This window comes from Mauremys mutica, chromosome 13, assembly GCF_020497125.1.
Source record: "Mauremys mutica isolate MM-2020 ecotype Southern chromosome 13, ASM2049712v1, whole genome shotgun sequence".
NCBI classification, from domain to species: domain Eukaryota; kingdom Metazoa; phylum Chordata; order Testudines; family Geoemydidae; genus Mauremys; species Mauremys mutica.
The window spans coordinates 51,949,527-51,969,935 of NC_059084.1; the positions used below are offsets into that span (position 1 = coordinate 51,949,527).

Below are 20,409 nucleotides of genomic sequence, written 5' to 3' on the forward strand. Positions count from 1 at the left end.
GAGTGGATTTCTGCTCACTGTGCCTCTCACACAGTGATACCGGGCGGTGTCCTCGGGATTCAGGCCGGTCAGTTGCAGATACAGCAGGTTGTTGGGATTGTCCCTGGAGATGGTGACTCGCCCTTTGACCCAGTCTGTATAGTAGATTTTTCCCGAATCAGACCTAATCCAGGCTACCCACTGCAGCCCTTTCCCGGGAGCCTGACGCACCCAGTCCATCCAGGAGCTGCTGAAAGTGAACCCAGAGGTTTGCAGGAGAGTTTTGGGGACTCTCCCGTTTTTTGAGTCGTCCACCAGACTCCACCAGCTCCACATCACACCGGACACCTGTGAACACCAAACATACCAGTAACGTGCCCAGTGCATAGTACAATATAGAATGTAACTGTTTATTGATATAACTCTAGGGAACAAGCACGCACCTGAGAGAGAGAGAGCAGCGAGCAAGAGAAGAGATCTCCATGGGGAGAGCATGATGGCAAATGGAGAGAAATAGACCCAGAGGCTGCAGAAAGGGGTGTAGTCTGGAAGGGTCTCTGGGCACCTTGGCTTTGAATTTGCCTCATGGCTTGTTAGTGGGTGGAACTGTGGTTAAAGCTCTAGACCCAGGCAGGGCTGCGCAGAGGATTCAGGGGGCCTGGGGCAAAGCAATTTCGGGGCCCCCTCCATAAAAAGTTGCAGAACTATAGAACATTATATTCTTGTGGGGGCAAATTGCCCCATTTGCCCCCGGCCCCGGACAATGAATCGCCCTTTCGGTGAATCGGTGTAGTGTGAACTCTTTCCTGTGTGCTCCGCCCTGGCGACCCGCTCCGGCCGCTACCCAGGAGCCTGACGGACCCAGCGCGGAAGTGGAACCCGGAGATTTGATAAGCGAGGCGGGGTCAAAGGGCACCGGCGGGCTCTATGTACAAGGAGCAGTTTGTGTAGGTACAGAGCTGAAAATGATGTTTTCTAACCGGCAGTGCAGTGCCCCTTCCCCGTCTTGTCCCCAAGGCTCTGCCGTGGTGTTTGCTCATTGCTGCCCCTCGTGGTGGACGGGAGAAGGGGCCTCTGCAGCCCCCCCTTTTCTCTCACTGACCCCCGTTTTGTATTATTAGTACAACCAGAAAATGAATATCTGAGGGTTATTTATTTATTCGTTTAACCCAGGATTTTTTTTCCTCCCAAGGAAATGTCTCTTGTGCCAGAAAAGCAGCATTGGTGGGGAAATTATTCAATTAACCAGACAAAGGGGGGGGAAATCAAACAAACAAACAAACAAACAAACAGTCTTGGTGTATTGGAGTAGCAGCCGTGTCAGTCTGTATCCGCAAAAAAAACAGGAGTACTTGTGGCACCTTAAAGACTAACAAATTTATTTTAGCATGAGCTTTCGTGAGCTGCAGCTCACTTCTTCGGATGCATAGAATGGAACACACAGACAGGGGATATTTATACATACAGAGAACATGAAAAGGTGGAAGTATGCATACCAACAGGCAGAGTCTAATCAATTGAGATGAGCTATCCTTAGCAGGAGGAAAAAAACTTTTTGAAGTGATAATTAAGATGGCCCATAGAAGGTGTGAGGAGAACTTAACATAGGGAAATAGATTCAATTGGTGTAATGACCCAACCATTCCCAGTCTGTGTTTAGGCCACAGTTAATAGTATCTAGTTTGCATATTAATTCAAGTTCAGCAGTTTCTCTTTGGAGTCTGTTTTTGAAGTTTTTTTGTTGCAAAATTGCCACCTTCAAGTCTGTCACTGAGTGGTTAGAGAGGTTGAAATGTTCTCCCACTGGTTTTTGAATGTTATGATTCCTGATGTCAGATTTGTGTCCATTTATTCTTTTGCGTAGAGACTGTCTGGTTTAGCCAATGTACATGGCAGAGGGGCATTGCTGGCACATGATGGCATATATCACGTTGGTAGATGTGCAGGTGTATGAGCCCCTGATGGCGTGTCTGATGTGATTAGGTCCTATGATGGTGTCACTTGAATGGATATGTGGACAGAGCTGGCATCGGGCTTTGTTGCAAGGATAGGTTCCTGGGTTAGTGTTTATGATTTACAACGTGGTTAGTCTTGGTGTAGTCTAGTGCCAATAGCTGAGAGTCCCGGGTCTTTCTGCTGCAATGTGTCACTGACACTGGTGACACTAAGGGGGCGCTAGACTGAACCGGAGTGAGCCTGGTTGAGGCTCCATGGCCTGTGTTATGCAGGAGCTCAGAGCAGTTTCTCACACTGCTACGCTCCGGCCTTTATGTCTCTTCATCAGTGCCTGTCCGGGAGGCTGGGGGTGGGCTCAGAATGTGTCCCCGGCAGAGGAAAGAAAGAGGAAGGGACCCAAATAAGAATGTTCTGTCCTTTGTGGGAGCTTGTGTCAACTCCTTCACCTTCAGAAAAATGAAGGAGGAGGAACAATAATAAGAATAAACAGGGTTTGCTGCTGCTCGGCCCTTTCCCAGAACTGATCTCATTGTCACTCACAGGCCTTCGGCGCCCCCAACACCAAACCGCTTCTCTGATCACTGCAGCGGGAGGTTCTTGTCTGAGCTCAGCCCGGCTTCCCCTCACTGCGTCTCCCGCACAGTGATACCGGGCGGTGTTCTCGGGCTTCAGGCCATTTAGTTGCAGATACAGCTCACTCTTGGAATCATCCCTGGACCTGGGACTGGACACCTGCAAATAAACCACCTTGTAAATCATATGTGTACCCATAGCAATAATAAAATCTTCCTCTGCCTCTGCAGTGAGTTAGGGGGAGAAATTACCTTCCAAAGCCGCTATAATGAGAACAAAGTGGAGCCAAAGCCTCATTTCCCCAGGTGCTGGAGGGGAAGGTTCTCACGGGATTGGCTAGTAACTGCACAGATGATAGATGATGGGGTGTATGGGGTAGATAATAGATAGCGGGGGTGGATGGGGATAGATAGATAGATAGCGGGGGTGGATGGGGATAGATAGATAGATAGGAGCTAGTGTCATAATATAGTGTCCAGCTAGTGTCTTAAAAAAGTCCCAGGGACCAGGCGATTCTGGTGCTTCTATTGTGCCTGTTGCTAGTGTGTTGCTGGGTAAAGCTATGACAATTCTGTTAAACCAGGTTGATACCATGACCAGGGCACAGGAGAGCATGGAGGGGATTTGACTGTTTTATCCACTGACAGTGTGGAAACTTTTAACACGAAGGAAATAATTCCAAAGCTTGTGTGTGTTGAGCTTGGTAACTCGCCTCTTGCCAGCAAGAAGGGCGGCAAAGGGAAAGAGAGCGCCTCTAACCTTTTAACTGTGGAGTCTAGCAGCGTGCCTGGAAGGGGGTTGTATAGAACCCCTCTGGATGGGCAGAGGTGATTCTGGCTTTAAGGGACACTCAGAGGGAGTTGGTTGTGGCTCAGCAGAGCGATGCGTCTGTGGAGCAAGATAAAGGGGAATTGTTGCTTATAGAATCTCTTAAGGCGAAGAATCCTCATGGTGGTTTTGCAGCAGTTTGCTGTAACTGAGAGGTGTGAACGTGATTTGATTAATGGAGAGCAGAGATTTTAAAAGGTCTCTCACCTCCCATATGGCACTTTGGGGGGAACGGTCCATGGTAGTGGTCGCTATCCCAGCCTGGTGTCACTGTCCCAGGCCGGCGTCGACATCTGAGTCCATTTTTCCCACATCTTGACCACAAGGGAGTGACAAATTGCTGGGGCGTTATGAAAACCCTGGGGGACCCTTGTAAAACACAACTGTTGTCCCCTGGAAGTGAAGCCAAATTTGTACCAGGACTCGGGGTGCGAGGGAATGGCAGAGCAGGCATTTGCTAAGTCTGTTACTGAGAACCACTGTGCCCCTGCTGCTCCTGCAGCAGCCACTTCTTGGCACTTGGCCACTCCCGGGGCAGAGGCAGGGGGTTCCTGCGTTTAATGCTCTAAAATCCACTGTCATTCGCCAGGTCTTCCCAGCCCCTTTTCCTACAGGCCACAGCGGGGCATTACTAGTACTCGCCATTTCCACAGTAATACCCTGTTCTAACAAGCTTTCAATGGTAGATTTTATCCCTTCCTCTGTTCTAACGCAGGGGTCAGCAACCTATGGCGCGCGAGCCGATTTTGAATGGCACGCGGCTGCCTGCTGGGACTGCGCTTGCCATTGAAAATCCTGCCGATGCCGCAAGCTGCAGGGTCAGCGCGTCCGGCCGAGCGCAGCCAGCCACCGGCCCCTACCCCCTTCCCCGGGAGCCCTGGCGCCGCGCGCAGCGCTCTGAGGGGCGGGGCTGCGCGCTCCCGCGGGGAAGCGTTTGGGTCGGTGGGGAGGGAAAGACGCTCCCCGCTCATCCAGGGCCCTGCGGCCGCGCGCAGCGCTCTGAGGGGCGGGGTGGGGCTGCGCGCGCGGCGGCAAAGCTCCAGAGGAGCGGGGACCGGGGAGCCTCGTGGTAATGGGAATGGGGCCGGGGCCGGGGCCGGCGGAGGGGGGTCAGTAAAGGGACAGGGAGCAGGGTGGGTGGGATCCTGGGGGGTGGTTAGGGGTGGGGGTCTCTGGAGGGGGCAGTCAGGGAGCAGGGGTTTGGATGGGGCATGGGAGTCCCGGGGTCTGTTAGGGGGTGGGGGGTGGATAGGGGTCAGGGCAGTCAGGGGACAAGGAGCAAGGAGGGTCTGGGGGGGCAGTTAGGGTGGGGGGGTCTCTGGAGGGGGTGGTCAGGGGACAAGGAGCTGGGGGGTTGGATGAGTTGGGAGTTCTGGGGGGGCTGTCAGGAGGCAGGGGTGTGGAGAGGGGTTGGGGCAGGCAGGGAGCGGGGTGGGGGGTTGTATGGGTCCAGAGTTCTGGGGGTCCTGTCAGGGGGCAGGGAGCGGTTAGATAGGCATGGGATTCTGGGGGGTTCTGTCTCGGTGCGGGGGTGTGGATAAGGGTTGGGGCAGTCAAGGGACAGGTAGGGAGTACGGTCCTAGGGTGGCAGTCAGGGGACAAGGGGCAGGGAGGCTTAGATAGGGGGTGGGGTCCCAGGAGGGGGTAAGTCGGGACAAAGAGCGGATGGGCGTTCTGGGGGGGGGGGCAGTCACCCAGCCCTCTGCCCTGAGCCCTGCACCCCCACACAACCCCAGGCCCCTGCCCTGAGCCCTGTACCACCCAGCCCTCTGTTGACTCATTCACCCCCCCCCTGCATGACCCCAGCCCTGACTCTGGCACCCCCACACATACCCAGCCCCCCTACCCTGACACCTGCACCCCCCTCACATGCCCCCAGCCCTCTGCCCTGACTCTTGCACCCCCCACATCCCCAGCCCCCCCACATCCCATGCACCCTGCACATCCCCACCCCCACCCTGAGCACCAAACAGGAGCTCCTGCACCCCCACTCACATTCCCACCTGCACCCCTCACACCAAATGGGAACTGCCCAGGTAAGTGCCCTACACCCAAACCTCCTGCCCCAACCCTGAGCCCCCTCCCTCATTCTAGCTCCTGGCCAGACCCTTCCCCCCCAGCCCTGTGCTCGGTCCTCTCCCACCCTCAGCTCAGTGCAGAGAGAGGAAGAGAATGGGCCAGAACCAGGGGGAAGGTAGGTACCCACTGTATGTGGGCAGGGCCGGGACCCCAGACTGGCAGCAGGGTGAATGGGTCCAGAAGCCAGGATCCCGGCTGGCAGGAGCTGGCGGATGGAACCCCTGAGTGGCGGTGGGCTGAGCCGCTCAGCCACTGCCAGTCTGGGGTCCCGGCCGCAGGCCCCACTCAGCCCACTGCCACCTAGGTGAACAGAGCCCCAGACCAGCAGTGGGCTGAGCGGGCCGGTGGCCTAAGATCAACAGTTTAATTTAATTTTAAATGAAGCTTCTTAAATATTTTGAAAACCTTGTTTATTTTACAATACAACACTAGTTTAGTTATTTAATATATAGACTTGTAGAGAGAGACCTTCTAAAAAACATTAAAATGTATTACTGGCACACGAAACCTTAAATTAGAGTGAATAAATGAAGACTCGGCACACCGCTTCTGAAACGTTGCCAACCCCTGTTCGAAAGGATACTTGTACTGGCGCTGTGGAGGGGGGACAGGTCCTTGGATTAAAACCTCAGCATCAATTTTTCCACTTTCTAATTTATTTTTGGCCCATCCCCTGGGAACCTTTTCCACCCATGGGTCTCCTTCTTCTTTCCTCCTTCCGGGCCTTTACAGCCGCACACCGACGTACAGCATTAATGGAGGGGGTGGAAGTTTCTGCTGCCTCTTCACTATTTGCCCATAGGAACCCGTTGGCTAAATCCACAATGAGCCCCACACATTAAGATAAGGCAGCCCCAATATTCCATCCTCCGTACCCACATCTCCAGTTTGATCCCGCTTCTGAATACAATAATCTACCCCTGATTCCCAATTTCCTACACGGGTCAGGCTCAGTCTCATCATAAATGCTTCCACTGTCTCCCCTGTGTATGATACTAGTTGTGTATCTACACAACTAGATCTACATTGACTTGATATTAATTGGGTTCCAAACATTTGCCAGAACCTGTATAAATAAATTATCTATTTTAATTAGCTTATGGCATCTGATAAGCCATTTCTGTTACACACTAACACTTCTGCTATTGGGTAGTAACAGAACCAAGAATGGGAATAGCCAATGATGCATCCGGCAAGCTCTGGGACACCCCTTCCTGCAGCAGTTTGGAGTTGCGGTGTGACGTTATGTGGATTTTATTTGATGACAGTGTTTTTAAAGAGCCGCTCATCTTTAAATCTAGTTGGTCTTGTGGTGCAAGGTCTTTTGGTCCAGTTCGTGTAAATCCGGAGTAACTCGAGTCTAGCGGAAGCAGCTGCGGTGACTTTACACCAGCGGAGGATTTGGCCCCAGGGGCAATTCGCTCCATCCGTTGGGTCTGATGCGAACCCCAATGCGCTTGTCCCGTTTACACTGACAGACGCTGTCCTGTGAGTCTGACACCGAGACGGGTCCCGGGAGAGCAAATGTGCCAGGGCTCCCAGGGGAGAGTGACTCAGAACAGGACTCACTCCGGATTGGGGTTCACAGATGAAGCGGGGGATCTCTGCACCCAGCGGGGCTGTGGGCAGGAAGGGGAGACACGTTACCCGGGAACGGAAGGGTTAAAACTGCCGGGAAGTTTGTGTTACATTCACCCGGGTGCCGGGTCTCCTGTCCCAGCCCGGAGCGGTGTGTGTGTCACTGCTGCCCCCGCGCGGCTGCCGGGAGAAGCGCGATTCCGCAGCCTGGGTTTGTGTATGATCACAAACCGGTTTCGTGTCACTGGGTCTCGCACAGTAATAGCGGGCGGTGTCCTCGGGCTTCAGGCCGGTCAGTTGCAGATACAGCTCACTCTTGGGATCATCCCTGGAGATGGTGAATCGGCCTTTGACGGAATCAATGTAGTATGTACTCCCACTGGGGTATATTTCAGCGACCCATTCTAGTCCCTTGCCAGGAGCCTGTCGGACCCAGCTCATGTAGGCGCTGCTGCAGGGGAACCCGGAGGCTTTGCAGGAGAGGCGGAGAGAGTCTCCGGGCTTTTTCACATCCCCTCCGGACTCCACCAGCTGCACCTGGGACCGGACACCTGAGAATAAAGACAGGTTGTAAATATCGATATAAAAACAGCGGTAACACAATATTATTGACACTGTCCGTTATTCAGAGGAGGAAAATACCTTCCAAAGCCGCTACAGCGAAAATGACCAGGAGCAAAAATCCCATTTTCCCGGGTGCTGGAGGTGAAAGTTCTCAGGGACTGGCTGGTCACTGCACAGACCCAGGAGCTGCGGATTGTGTCTCCGGGTGCAGCCTGGGCAGAGAGAGGCACAGATTTAAACAGGAAACTGTCTCCCTCATTTGCATGTCCCTGCTTGATAAGAGACACACACTCCTGCTGCCAGTGATCTGAGTGACCCGCCCTAGGGCTCCGGGTGCGGGAGTCAGACTGTCCCCTCCTGTGTGTCTGTACAGCGCCGGGCACAGGGCGCTGGGATCCTCATTATATTTTCGGGCCCCTATTAATTTCATCTGGTGACTCCTGCTGTGTGTATTTGGGGAAAGGGTAAATAACTATTTTACTGCTTGAACCCACGCGGCTGCGGCTTCTCAGTGCCAGATCTTCAGGGTCTGGGGATTGAGGGGTTTTCAGCAGGGGAGAGGAGTAGCCGCATTTGCATCTTCCCCTTTTCCTAAGGGACTGGGGGATTCAACTGCGAGTGGGCTCCAGATCCCAGCCCTGAGCTCCCGGGGGAGAGTGACGGACTAGAGCGTGTAGCAAGGACTGTGTGACTGTGTCTTTAACACGGTGCCTGATACTGGATCAAGCCCTGGTATATTCATGTATCACCCTCAGCATACAATGCTGGGGCCTGTCATTGCAACACCGATTTTCCTACCGTGCGCACAGGATGAGCTGTTTAAAGGGGACTCGTTATTGAGTGTCCCTCAGTTTGATGTTGAGAAGTTGGGTGGTCAGCACCTCCAGAGAGGTGCAGCAATGTGGGTCCCCAACACGGGGCACGCTGGTTATTGGACACAGCCGGTCCATGTGGAAGGCGAGAGAACAAAGGAAAATCCATTTGCTGTTATGCTTTTGAAATAAGGTATTTCCTGGCATATGTGAGCGCAGCCGGGGCAGTTAGGCACTCTGTGCCCAGGGGACAGGAATGGCCTTTGTCACGGTTTATATTTCTTCCCAAACTCCCCCGATGGCTCAGGTTGAAGTTGTCGGTTGTTTGTGCCCTGGGAACACTCATCAATCGCGTTATTCTTGCTGTGTCTCTGCTCACCCGGCGCACATGGAATTCTCCCCCCGCTCTGCACATTGGCTGATGTCAGCACTAGTGTGGGGACCCCAAACTGCCCCTAATCAAAGCTCAGGGTTAGGGTTAGGGTGCAGGAGGGGTTCGGGCTCCCGCCTGGTGTTGCTTACCTGGGGCAGCTCCAGGGTGGCAGAGGAGCACAGAGGGCCTGGGGCAGGCTCCCTGCCTGCCCTGGCCCCATGCCACTCCTGGAAGCAACCGGCACCACATCCTTCTGGCCCTGGGGGAGAGGGAGCAGAGGGCTCCACATGCTGCCCTCGCCTGTGGGTACCTCCCCCGAATCTCCCAATGGCATTTCGGTTTTACCCCACTGGCTAACCAGGAATCGTCATACTCCAATTTTCCATTATCACCACCAGCCACACTCCTTATGGGGATGGATAGTTATGGAAACCAACGCCCCAGTAAAAGAAAACGTGTTCTCCCGATCCCAAAGCACCAAGCCCCAGACCCAGGCCAATGTATAAGTCAAATCTTACCCATAAATCATGCTGTTGCCAATCCTTTAAACTCTAAAATCTTAAGGTTTATGCATAAAAAGAAAGAAATAGAGATGAGAGTTAGGATGGGTTAAATGGAATCAAATACATACAACAATCGCAAACTTCTTATTTCAGCCTTGATGGGATTACTGGTGATTTAAACCAATCAAATCCCTGGAGTAAAAACATCCCAGTTTGGATAGGTCATTCAGTCCTTTGTTCAGAGCATCAGTTTCAAGCATAGATCCTCCAGAGATCAGAAGCAGGATTGAAAACAAAATGAAGGGGTTTCTAGGGCCTTTTATAGCCTCTGCCATGTGGAGGGACCCCTTTTTTCATACTGTGGAAAATCACTGCATCAAGATGGAGTTTGGAGTCACATGGGCCCCTCACATGTGCATGCAATATTCAGTTTGCGGTAGGCAGCCATTGCTCACATCAGAGCCACCTGGGAGAGGGCCCCTGTGGGAGAAGGGAAAAGAGGCAAATAGTAAATACAATAAAAATCAGCAGCGGATTCAAGCAGCGAATGTGAGTGAATGGGAGAAGAATCAACCACATGTTCCGGGAAAGGTGTGAGACCCAGAGTGAAGCGATGTTATAAATCGCAGCCATTGCAGCGTCACCCTCGCGCTTCAATACATTGATCAGTGAGAAAATACCTTCCAACGCCGCAGCGAGGAGAATTAAAGTTAGCCAAAGTCTCATTTTCCCGGAGGTCGGAGGGGAAAGTTCTCGGGGGGGGGGGGGTTGGCTCAATGTACCTGCCTGTGGGTTCAGAAAGTGGCACGAGGAAGCGAGGAAGGATGATTCAGGGGGCAGGGCGCCCGCCTGGGGCTGTGAATGCCGAGGATCCTTTCGCTGCTCTAGCCCAGACGTCCTGTGTCACCCAAAGCAACAAGTCACTTATTTAAGGATCTAGAGTCTAGTGGGATTTTCCAAAGCCCCCCAGGCACCCAACTCCCATCGCTGTACCTCAGTTCTCCGGCTGTGAAATGGGGATAATGGGACTTTCCTCCCTCTGTGGGGTGCAGGGAGGATAGATGAGATAGAAAGTAGGAGGTGCTCAGATATGAGGGTGACTGAGGGAGGGGGGGGACGTGTGTATCTAAGAGAAAAAACAATCTGTTACTGTGGGTGTGATGGAAAGATCACGGGAATGAATGGAATGGGTCCATCAATTACCTTCATTGGCCTTGGGCCGTTCCCCGATGCAGCGACGGATGGATACTCCTGACACAGCAGCTGGTTGGGTGCCATGATTAACTTGGGCAAGGAATGTCTAGCGTAAGGAAAGAGTCTTAGGCCTTGGCTACACTTGCACGTTATAGTGCAATAAAGCCACCTAGAGCACTGATCCTCCCCGTCCACACTGGCAAGGCACGTAGCGCACTCTGACTCCACGGCTGGAGCGCTCCTGGTTCTCCACCTCAGCGAGAGGAATAACGTTTGATCCACTTCCGCTGGAGCACCATGGTGCTCTAGGAGGCTTTATTGCGGTATAACATGCAAGTGTAGCCAAGGACACCTAATGCGCTCTGATTGGCCTCCAGAAGCATCCCACAAAGCCTGTTCTAGCCACTCTGGTCATCAGTTCAAACTCTATTGCCCTGGCCTCAGGTGGCCAACCGTCAGACCCGCCCTTTAAATTCTCTGGGAATTTTGAAAATCCCCTTCCTGTTAGCTCAGCCAGGCGTGGAGTGCTCTCAGTGCATATTTCCAGGTGACCAGGCCTCCACGCACCAGGTGATCCCCAGCGTGGAGCAATGGCGAGGTGCTGGACCTCATCAGTGTTTGAGGGGAGGAAGCTGTCCAGTCCCAGCTGTGCTCCAGCTGTAGGAATTATGATACTTTCAGGCAGATATCAAGAGCCATGACGGAAAGGGGCCATGAGCGGGATGCCGAGCAGTGTCAGGTTCAAGTGAACGGGCTGCAGAACACCTACCGCAAGTCTGTGAGGCAAACCATCGCTCTGGTGCTACCACAACAACCTGCCATTTCTACAAAGAGCTGGACGTGATACTTGGGGGTGACCCCACCTCCACTCCAACAACCACCATGGACACTTCTGAGCCCAGCACACCAAGGGGGGTGGAGGAGGAGGAGGAAAGCAGGAGCGAGGGTGCTGGGGTTGGGGGAGACACCCCGGAATCCCTCGAGGCATGCAGCCAGGAGCTCTTCTCGAGTCAGGCAGAAGTCAGTCAGTCGTGGTGGCCAGTACTTGGGGAAGGACAAGCACCAGAGGAGGTTCCCGGTAAGCAGCTTTTTATGTGGAATAAAGTTTTCAGTGCGGGTTCTTGGGGCCTAGATGTGGAATAGGGCATTGATGTGGTCTCTCACATTGCAGTAACTGGCCTCAGTGATCCAGGGCCGCCCAGAGGATTCAGGGGGCCTGGGGCAAAGCAATTTTGGGGGCCCCTTCCATAAAAAACAGTTGCAATACTATAGAATAGTACATTATCGTGGGGGCTTCTGTGGGGCCTGGGGCAAATTGCCCCACTTGCCCCCCCCCCCCGGGGGGCAGCCTTGCAGTGATCTCCTCAGAAGTCTCATTCAGAACATGGCAATGCCCCTGTGCAGGTTTCTTGGGAGAGCCACCCTGGTCCTTGTCCCAGTCAGGCTAACGTGTCCGCACCACTGTGCTGCAAGGGGCAGGGGGACAATTGCTGCATGCAGGCAAGCTGCATGTGGGCCAGGGCGGAAGCTGCATTCTTGTAGAAGACCCTCCCTTGCTTCTCTGGTCACCCTGAGCAGTGAAATATCTTCCAGGACGAACTCCTGTGGAGAATGTGGGGACCATGTTCAGTGTAGGGGCCCCCTGGAGCTGCTGGCTCTCCCCAAGGCACAGAAACCCAGAGGACAGTACAGCCATGAAACAATCAGTCCCCCTTACTCACCACTGTGGGGCTCCAATGGGTTATGTGTGCTTGCTTTGGGATGGGCAAATTATGGTATTGTGTGGACTGTGCTTGCCTTCCTTCAGTGCGGGGGAATCATTACTCTGTCTGGTATAAACAATGCTGCCTCTGTTACGTGTTGTGTTTTGCCTTTACAGGTGCAACCTTGAGATCTCAGCCGTCCATGTTATCTCTGGCAGAGAGACTGTGAAGACTCAGGAAGAGGCCGTGTAAATGCAAAGAAGACACTGCAGGAAGTAATGCAGCATTCTGTAAATGAGAATCAAATGGCTCAGAAGTGGAGGGAGAGCAAAAGGAGGATCCATCAGGAAAACGTGGCGCAGCGGCGGTAAACCACGGGTCAGCTGATTAGCATAATGGAGCATCCAGACGCTCATAGCCATGCAGGCAGAGCAGTACCGTGCTCCCCACAGCCCTTGTCCCAAAACTCTTTCCCTTGTGCCCCCTTGTCACTTCCAACCCACTTTCCCCAACATCCGGGTTCTTACCACCAACAACTGCCTCCAACGCCTGTAGCTTCACCACCCAGCCCTGAAAACTACGACCCTTCCCCACTGCACTCAACCCCCATCACCATGCAGTACAGCCATCCTGAAGTGCAGCACTCATTGCACAGCACTCCAGACAGGATTCCAGAGCATGGTAGGAGGACATACGTAATTCTGTGTGTGAACCGTTCCCCACTCCACCCCCTTGACCATTTCTGTATTTCTGTGTTTTTATTCAGTAAATGAATTTTGTTTTCAATAAATGGATTTTTTTTTACTTTGAAAAGATATTTTATTAGTGCATAAAGCAAAAGACACCTTATCGCAGGAAAGCAACAAGCACTGCAAGTCAGCACAGTAAACACAACCACTGCACTTCACTACCCTGAAGGGCACCAGACATTACTGGTGGCTTTCAGCCACAAATCCCTCCCTCAGGCATCCCTAATCCTTGCAACCCAGCACTGTGCCCCTCTAATAGCCCTGCTCTCTGGCTGTGCAAATTCAGCCTCCGGGTGTGGAACCTTGGAGATCCATGCCTGAGTGAAGAGTTCACCCTTCCCAAATATTATGGCGGGTACAGCACACAGATATAACCGTGGGGATGCTGTGTGCAGCCAAGTCCAGCTGAAGGGAAGGGCCTAGCGGGTGCAAGGGGCCGTAGGGGAAGCGGCCCAGGGAAGTGGACAGATGAGGGGAGTGAAGGAGGCCAGCGAGGCTGCGGACAGAGGGTCCCTGGGCTGGGACCCAGAGTAGAGGGTGGGCCTGGGTCTCCCCCTTCCCCCTTTGCAGTACACCCAGCCATCGGCCACAGGGTGCAGCCATCACAGACTATGCCAGATCCCTGACAAGAGGGATTAGACTTTCAGGTGTGTGGTTGGACACGGTGGCTGGGGTGTAGAAAGACTGCTGATCACACACACACACACACATGGAAGGCGGTGTGGATGCACTGAGGGGCACTGCTGGAAGTGAGTGGTCCTGAAGAGGACGCTGAGAACCGGAAAACAACATGGGCTCAGACGCCAACCAGGGGCGAGACAGGTCGGGCGGGACACCACCAGGAGAGGGCGCTCCACTGGACTGAGCCAATTCCCAGAAACAACCAGCAGGAGGCGCTGGGCGGTGAGTCCCAACCCTGTCACAGACTCCCAGAGGGAGAAGCCCAGGGGCCCAGTGCCCTCAAAATGTGTGTGGGGGAAACTGAAGTCAAGCCCAGGAGGTGCAGAAGGACCTTGGTTCAGATGTGCCCCTGGGAGGGGACTGAACTGTTGTGTGATGAGGTGAGACCCAGGACAGAGGCCCAGTGGGAGAACCTGGAGAAGACACTGGCTGGGACTGGCCCCTGTGGCTGAGAAGGGGCCAGCAGAGGGGTGAGAGGAGCCATCCCCTGCCACTCCCCATCTGGGCAGGTGGGGCTGCCCTACAGGTAACATGCATGTGTAGAGGTGAGTTGATAATGGGATCTGCAAAAGCCAGCACACTGAGCCGTGAGCTGCCTCACCTACCCCCTAGGACAGGGATGGGCAAACTTTTTGGCCTGAGGGTCACATCGGGGTTCCAAAATTGTACGGAGGGCCGGGTAGGGAAGGCTGTGCCTCCCCAAACAGCCTGGACCCCTGCCCCATCCCACTTCCCATCCCTACTGCCCCACCCCTATCCACACCGCTCTCCCTGACAGGCTCCCCGGAACTCCCATGCTATCCAACCACCCCCTGCTCCATGTCCCCTGACTGCCCCCAGGGACCCCCGCTCCCTCTTACCATACTGCTCAGAGAACCAGGGAAGGCAGCTGCACTGCCTGGCTGGAGCCAGACACGCCGCCGCGCAGTCTAGAGCACCGGAGCAGGCTGGCGGCTCTTGCAGCTGCACTGTCCAGCTGGAGCTTCTAGCCCCACCACCCAGAGTGCTGGCAACACAGCAAGCTGAGGCTGCGGGGTGGGGGGACAGCAGAGGAGGGCCGGGGGCTAGCCTCGCCAGCCAGGAGCTCAAGGGATGGGCAGGAAGATCCCGCAGGCTGGATGTGGCCCACGGGCCATAGTTTGCCCACCTCTGCCCTAGGAAATGCTGAGAAGAGGTTTCAGAGGGGCAGCCGTGTTAGTCTATATCAGTAAAAACAACGAGGAGTCCTTGTGGCACCTTAGAGACTAACACATTTATTTGGGCATAAGATTTCATAGACTAAAATCCACTTAATCAGATGCATGGAGTGGAACATACAGTAGTGGGTATAAACACACAGTACATGAAAAGGTGGGACTTGCCTTACCAAGAGTGGGGTCAGTGCTAAGGAGATCAATTCAGATAGGGTGGATGTGGCCCATTCCCAACAGTTGACGAGAAAGGGTGAGTATCAATAGAGGGAAAACTATTTTCTGTAGTGACCCAGCCATTCCCAGTCTTTATTCAGGCCCAATTTGATGGTGTCAACTTTGCAGATTAGTTCCAGTTCTGCAGTTTCTCATTGAAGTCTGTTTCTGAAGTTTTTTTGTTGAAGAATGGCCACTTTTAAATCTGTTACTGAGTGTCCAGGGAGATTGAAGTGCTCTACTACTAGTTTTAGAATGTTACAGTTCTTGGTGTCTGATTTGTTTCCATTTATTCTTTTGCGTAGAGACTGTCTGGTTTGACCAATGTACATGGCACAGGGGCATTGCTGGCCCATGATGGCGTATATCACATTGGTAGATGTGCAGGTGAACGAGCCCCTGATGGTGTGGCTGATGTGGTTGGGTCCTATGATGGTGTCCCTTGAATAGATATGTGGGCAGAGTTGGCAATGGGGTTTGTTGCAGGGGTTGGTTAGTGTTTCTGTTGTGTGGAGTGTAGTTGCTGGTGTTATGCAGGACAGTTTTGCTGCTGTGACAGATTGCTCCCATATGTGGTTCTAAGAGGGGGAAAATCTGTTACTCTGGGTATGATCCAAAGTCACTGACATGAATGAAATGAGTCCTTCCATTGCCTTCAAGCGGCCTTGGACCTTTTCCCCATGCAGCTATTAGTCAATATTCCTTCCCCTGAGAAAACTGCTGGTTTGATTACCTGATTAAGCCAAGCAAAATTGTCTAGTACAGTATAAGAAAAGCCTGTTACATTCTTCTAGCGCCTGATGGAAAGCCCATTGCAAGTTAGTGGAAAGCTTCCCACTGAGTATATCATCAGCTGTGTCTCTATTTGCAGGCTGTGGATTGTCTCTCCGGGTGCAGCCTGGGCAGAGATAGAGACACATTTAAACAGGAATATGGCCCCTTATTTGCATATCCCACCCCTTATAAGAGACACAAACTCCTTTCTCTTTCAAGCATCTAGCTATTCCCTCACGCCGGGCTTTCCCAAGGCTAGCAGAGGAGAAAGCTGTGCTACTCTGACTGATTGGCGGGTGCCTAACTCCCTTAGACCCCTGTGTAAAGAATACTATTGGCTTTGTATTGGCTCCCCAGTAATCCCACACCGGGACAGGACAGAGACACGCAGTTCTAGTGTAATCTACATATTCAGCTGGAATATCCCACGGGATCAATCACTCTGCGTGCTCCGCTCTCCCCCATACAGAGATACCGGGCGGTGCCCTCAGCTCTAGGGCTGGTCATCCGCAGATACAGCAGGTTGTTGGGATGGCCCCTGGAGATGGGTTTCAGAGGGGTAGCTGTGTTAGTCTGTATCAGCTAAAACAATGAGGAGTCTTTGTGGCACCTTAGAGACTAACCCCTTTCTTTCTTTCCCTGGAGATGGTGAATCGGCCTTTCACTGAATCACGTACAACACCTATCCCCACCCCCACTTCTATAAGCAACCCATCCCCAGGGCCGCCCAGACAGGGGGGCAAGAAGGGCAATTTGCCCCAGGCCCCGGGCCCAGCAGGGGCCCCCACGAGAGTTTTTCGGGGGCCCTGGAGCGGGGTCCTTCACTTGCTCCGGGGGCCCGGAAAACTCTCGCGGGGCCCGGCCCGGGCCCCCGGAGCTTCTTTGCTGGCAGGGGGTCCTTCCTCTCCGGGACAGAAGGACCCCCCTGCTGCCGAATTATCGCCGAAGCGGGACCCACCGCCGGAGTGAAGCCGGGTCTTCAGTAATTCAGCGGCGGGGGGGGGGTTGTCCTTCCGTTCCGGGACCCACCGCCGAAGTGCCCCGAAGACCCGCGGCGGGGGCTGCACTTCAGCAGCGGGTCCTGCTTCGGTGGTAATTCGGCGGCGGGGGGTCCCTGCCCTGGGTCTTTGGGGCACTTTGGCGGTGGGTCCCGGAAAGGAAGGACCCCCCGCCGCCGACTTACCAGCGAAGCGGGGCCCCCCGCCGCCCAAGACCCTGGGCCCCGGAATCCTCTGGGCGGCCCTGGGGACTTGTCCCTCCTCCCTTCTCACACTGCGGGGTCTATTAACTCCGGCCTAAACAGAGACTGTGAATGGTTGGGTCATTACACTGATTGTATCTATTTCCCCATTTAAGTTCTCCTCACACCTTCTATGGGCCATCTTAATTATCACTTCAAAAAGTTTTTTTTCTCCTGCTAACGATAGCTCATCTCAATTGATTAGACTCTTCCTGTTGGTATGGGTACTTCCACCTTTTCATGTTCTCTGTATGTATAAATATCTCCTGTCTGTGTGTTCCATTCTATGCATCCGAAGAAGTGAGCTGTAGCTCACGAAAGCTCATGCTTAAATAAATGTGTTAGTCTCTAAGGTGCCACAAGTACTCCTGTTTTTTTTAAGGGTGACAGCAGCTCGCTGGGTCTCTGAGCAGCGCCGTGGGCTCTGTAAGGCCGGGGAAGGTTTGTCCCGGGTTACTGAATCCTATGGAAATACCTGACCCCCCCCCCCAGTATTTGTGTCCAGCAGGCGGGTTATACCCAGGGTGAGGTGCCAGCCAGCATAAGGGTGTCACGGTCTGTCCCCTACTCCTGGCTGCAATGGTCACTGACAGCGCCAGCAGGGAGCTCGGTTTTATTTCTCTCCTTGGTTCTGCTCGCTCTATTCCTTCCCCTCGTGTATGTTCTCTGCGGCGTGAGTGTGGTCATTGGAGATCGAATTGTGTATGTGTGCGGAGTGTGTGTGAGTGTGTGTGTGCGCGAGGTGTGTGCTTGTGTGTGTGCGATGTCTGTGTGTGTGTGTGCGTGGGGTGTGTGTGTGTGTGTGGGGTGTGTGTGTTTGCAGGGTGTGCGGGGTGGGGGTGTGCGGGGTGTGAGTGTGGTCATTGGAGATCGAATTGTGTGTGTGTGCGGGGTGTGTGTGTGTGTGCGGAGTGTGTGTGTGTGTGTGCGGGATGTGTGTGTGTGTGTGTGTGCGGAGTGTGTGTGTGTATGTGTGCGGGACGTGTGTTTGCGGGGTGTGTGTGTGTGTGTGTGCGGAGTGTGTGTGTGTGTGTGCGGGATGTGTGTGTGTGTGTGTGTGTGTGTGCAGAGTGTGTGTGTGTGTGTGCGCGAGGTGTGTGCTTGTCTGTGTGCGATGTCTGTGTGTGTGTGTGCGTGGTGTGTGTGTGTGTGTGTGTGCGCGGGGTGGGGGTGTTCTAGGATTGACACAACAGGGCTTATAGCAGGGACTTGAGTCTCCTGAGTCCCAGAGTGTCCTGACCCCGGGCTGTGCAGTGACTCGCTTTCCTGCTCTCTGCCCAGCACATCTCCCCGCCAGGCGCCTAGGGGATTCCGGTGCCTACAGGGGGCCGGCTTTGAGGGTCTCGGTGGCATGTCCGATTTGGACACATAAGGCGGCAGGTAGGTGCTGAATTCACCTTGTGGACCGAGCCCTGAACACACATCGAAAGCCCCTGGCAGGTCGCTGTCCAGCGCCCGTAGGCTCCTTCCAGAATTCAAACCTGTCTGCCCGGGCTGCGGTTTTCTAGCGCTCCCGAGGGGTTACAATAGGCATGAGGTGCCAATAGCTGCGGGGCAGCTCGGAAACCCTCCGCCTGGCTGTTAGGGAGGGGTTCAAATAACGTGATTTAATCCACTGTAATGTCGGTTCTCTCAGCCTGGGATAGTGGGAGGCGGAGGGGGGAGAGGAAAGGCGGGGAGGAGCGGAGTGAGGGGCACAGAGTGTGTTGGGGGAAAGGGAAAGTTGCGGGCTGGTCTCTGCTAACAGGGCGGTTGGTCTGTGTCTGTGTCTGTGTGTGAGAGTCACAGCCAGGCAGCTCAGGGGGGAGTGATTAATTTCACGCTTTCTCCGCTGCGAGCTGTAGAACTGCAGCGCCCCCCAGCGGAGAGTTTGTGCTTAGCCAGCGAGGGCAGGTTTCTGTCTGAGCTCAGCCCGGCTTCCCCGCACCGTGCTTCTCCCGCACAGTGATACCGGGCGGTGTCCTCGGGCTTCAGGCCGGTCAGTTGCAGATACAGCAGGTTGTTGGAATCGTCCCTGGAGATGGTGAATCGGCCTTTCACTGAGTCTGCGTAGTAATAGCGGTTCCATACTTCCCGGTAAGTGCTTGAAACCCACTCCAGCCCCTTCCCGGGAGCCTGCCGGACCCAGCTCATCCCGTAGCTGCTGAAGGTGAAGCCGGAGGCTTTGCAGGAGAGGCGGAGAGAGTCTCCGGGCTTTTTCACATCCCCTCCGGACTCCACCAGCTGCACCTGGGACCGGACACCTGGGAATAGAGAGATAATGTAATTCGCATTAGTATTAAGAGTAACAATAGACTGTTCCCCTGCCCCGCCAATGGGTGCGAGGGGAGAAAATACCTTCCAAAGCCACTGCAAGGAGCAGTACATGGAGCCAGAGCCTCATTGTCCCGGGCGCTGCAGGGGAAAGTTCTCAGGGACTGGCTGGTCACTGCACAGACCCAGGGGCTGCGGATTGTGTCTCCGGCTGCAGCCTGGGCAGAGACAGAGACAGTTTTAAACAGGAAACTGTCCCCCTGATTTGCATATCCCGCTCCTTATAACACACACAAACTCTTTCCCTGGCTGATCTCATTTCTCGCCCTCGGCATCCGAGAGAAGGGGGTGGGGGGAATGTGTGTAGCTCTCTGACCCAAATCCCACTGAAACCCAGGGGGGGTTCTGAGTGGCTTGGAGCTACATCGGATCCGGTCCCACGTGTTTGTGTGGACTCCAGCGCAATGGGAACCTGGGCCTGACTGGCTCCGGAAAGTGGCTGTCCGAGCAGAATCAGAGGAAGACGGGAGTGAGCAAAGAGAGAGAAAGCGAGAAAGGAAGCTGCAGTCCTGCTAGTGACAAACAAATACCTTTGGGACACCTTTGAATCATCATCATCATCATCATCATCATCTTCAGTGCAGACTGACCCCTGCTGTGCTAATGGAGCACTCAGGCAGCGGGGCTGTGGTGTCTTTCAGCAACACTGTTTATGGGGCAGAATTGGCAACGGAGCCCCAGGGTGTCGGGTTTGCGGTAACTAAATGATTGGGGAACCTAAATCCTAATCACTGTCTCTGGGATTTAGGCTCCTAAATTTATGTCACTCTCGAAAGTTGGACTTGGGCTCCCAGTTCACTTACACTGTTCCCGATTTGCACAATGGGAATTATGTTCCTCTACTTTAATTCACTAATGAATCCTGAATGCAGCATTGATGAGGGCCTCAAAATACCCAGATTGAATTAACCAAGTGGAGAATAGCGGCTATTTATAGGCAGCTGGATTTGGCAGTTGTCTCTATTTCAGCTATTTCACCTTGGCTCCCCCTTACTGCAAAGACTTGTGGGTGCGCCAGATATTCTTGTGGTTTGGTCTTTTCTTTGGGCAGTTGAATTCGGGCTAAACAGCAGAATTCAGGCTGACCCACCAGGTGTGTAGGAA

At 53.8% G+C, this 20,409-nt stretch overlaps 1 gene segment (V, D, J or C); it reads right to left on the reverse strand.

Moving 5' to 3' along the window:
* The window catches only part of LOC123347683, a 31,122-nt gene that overhangs the window by 2,792 nt on the left and 7,921 nt on the right, over positions 1-20,409 (reverse strand).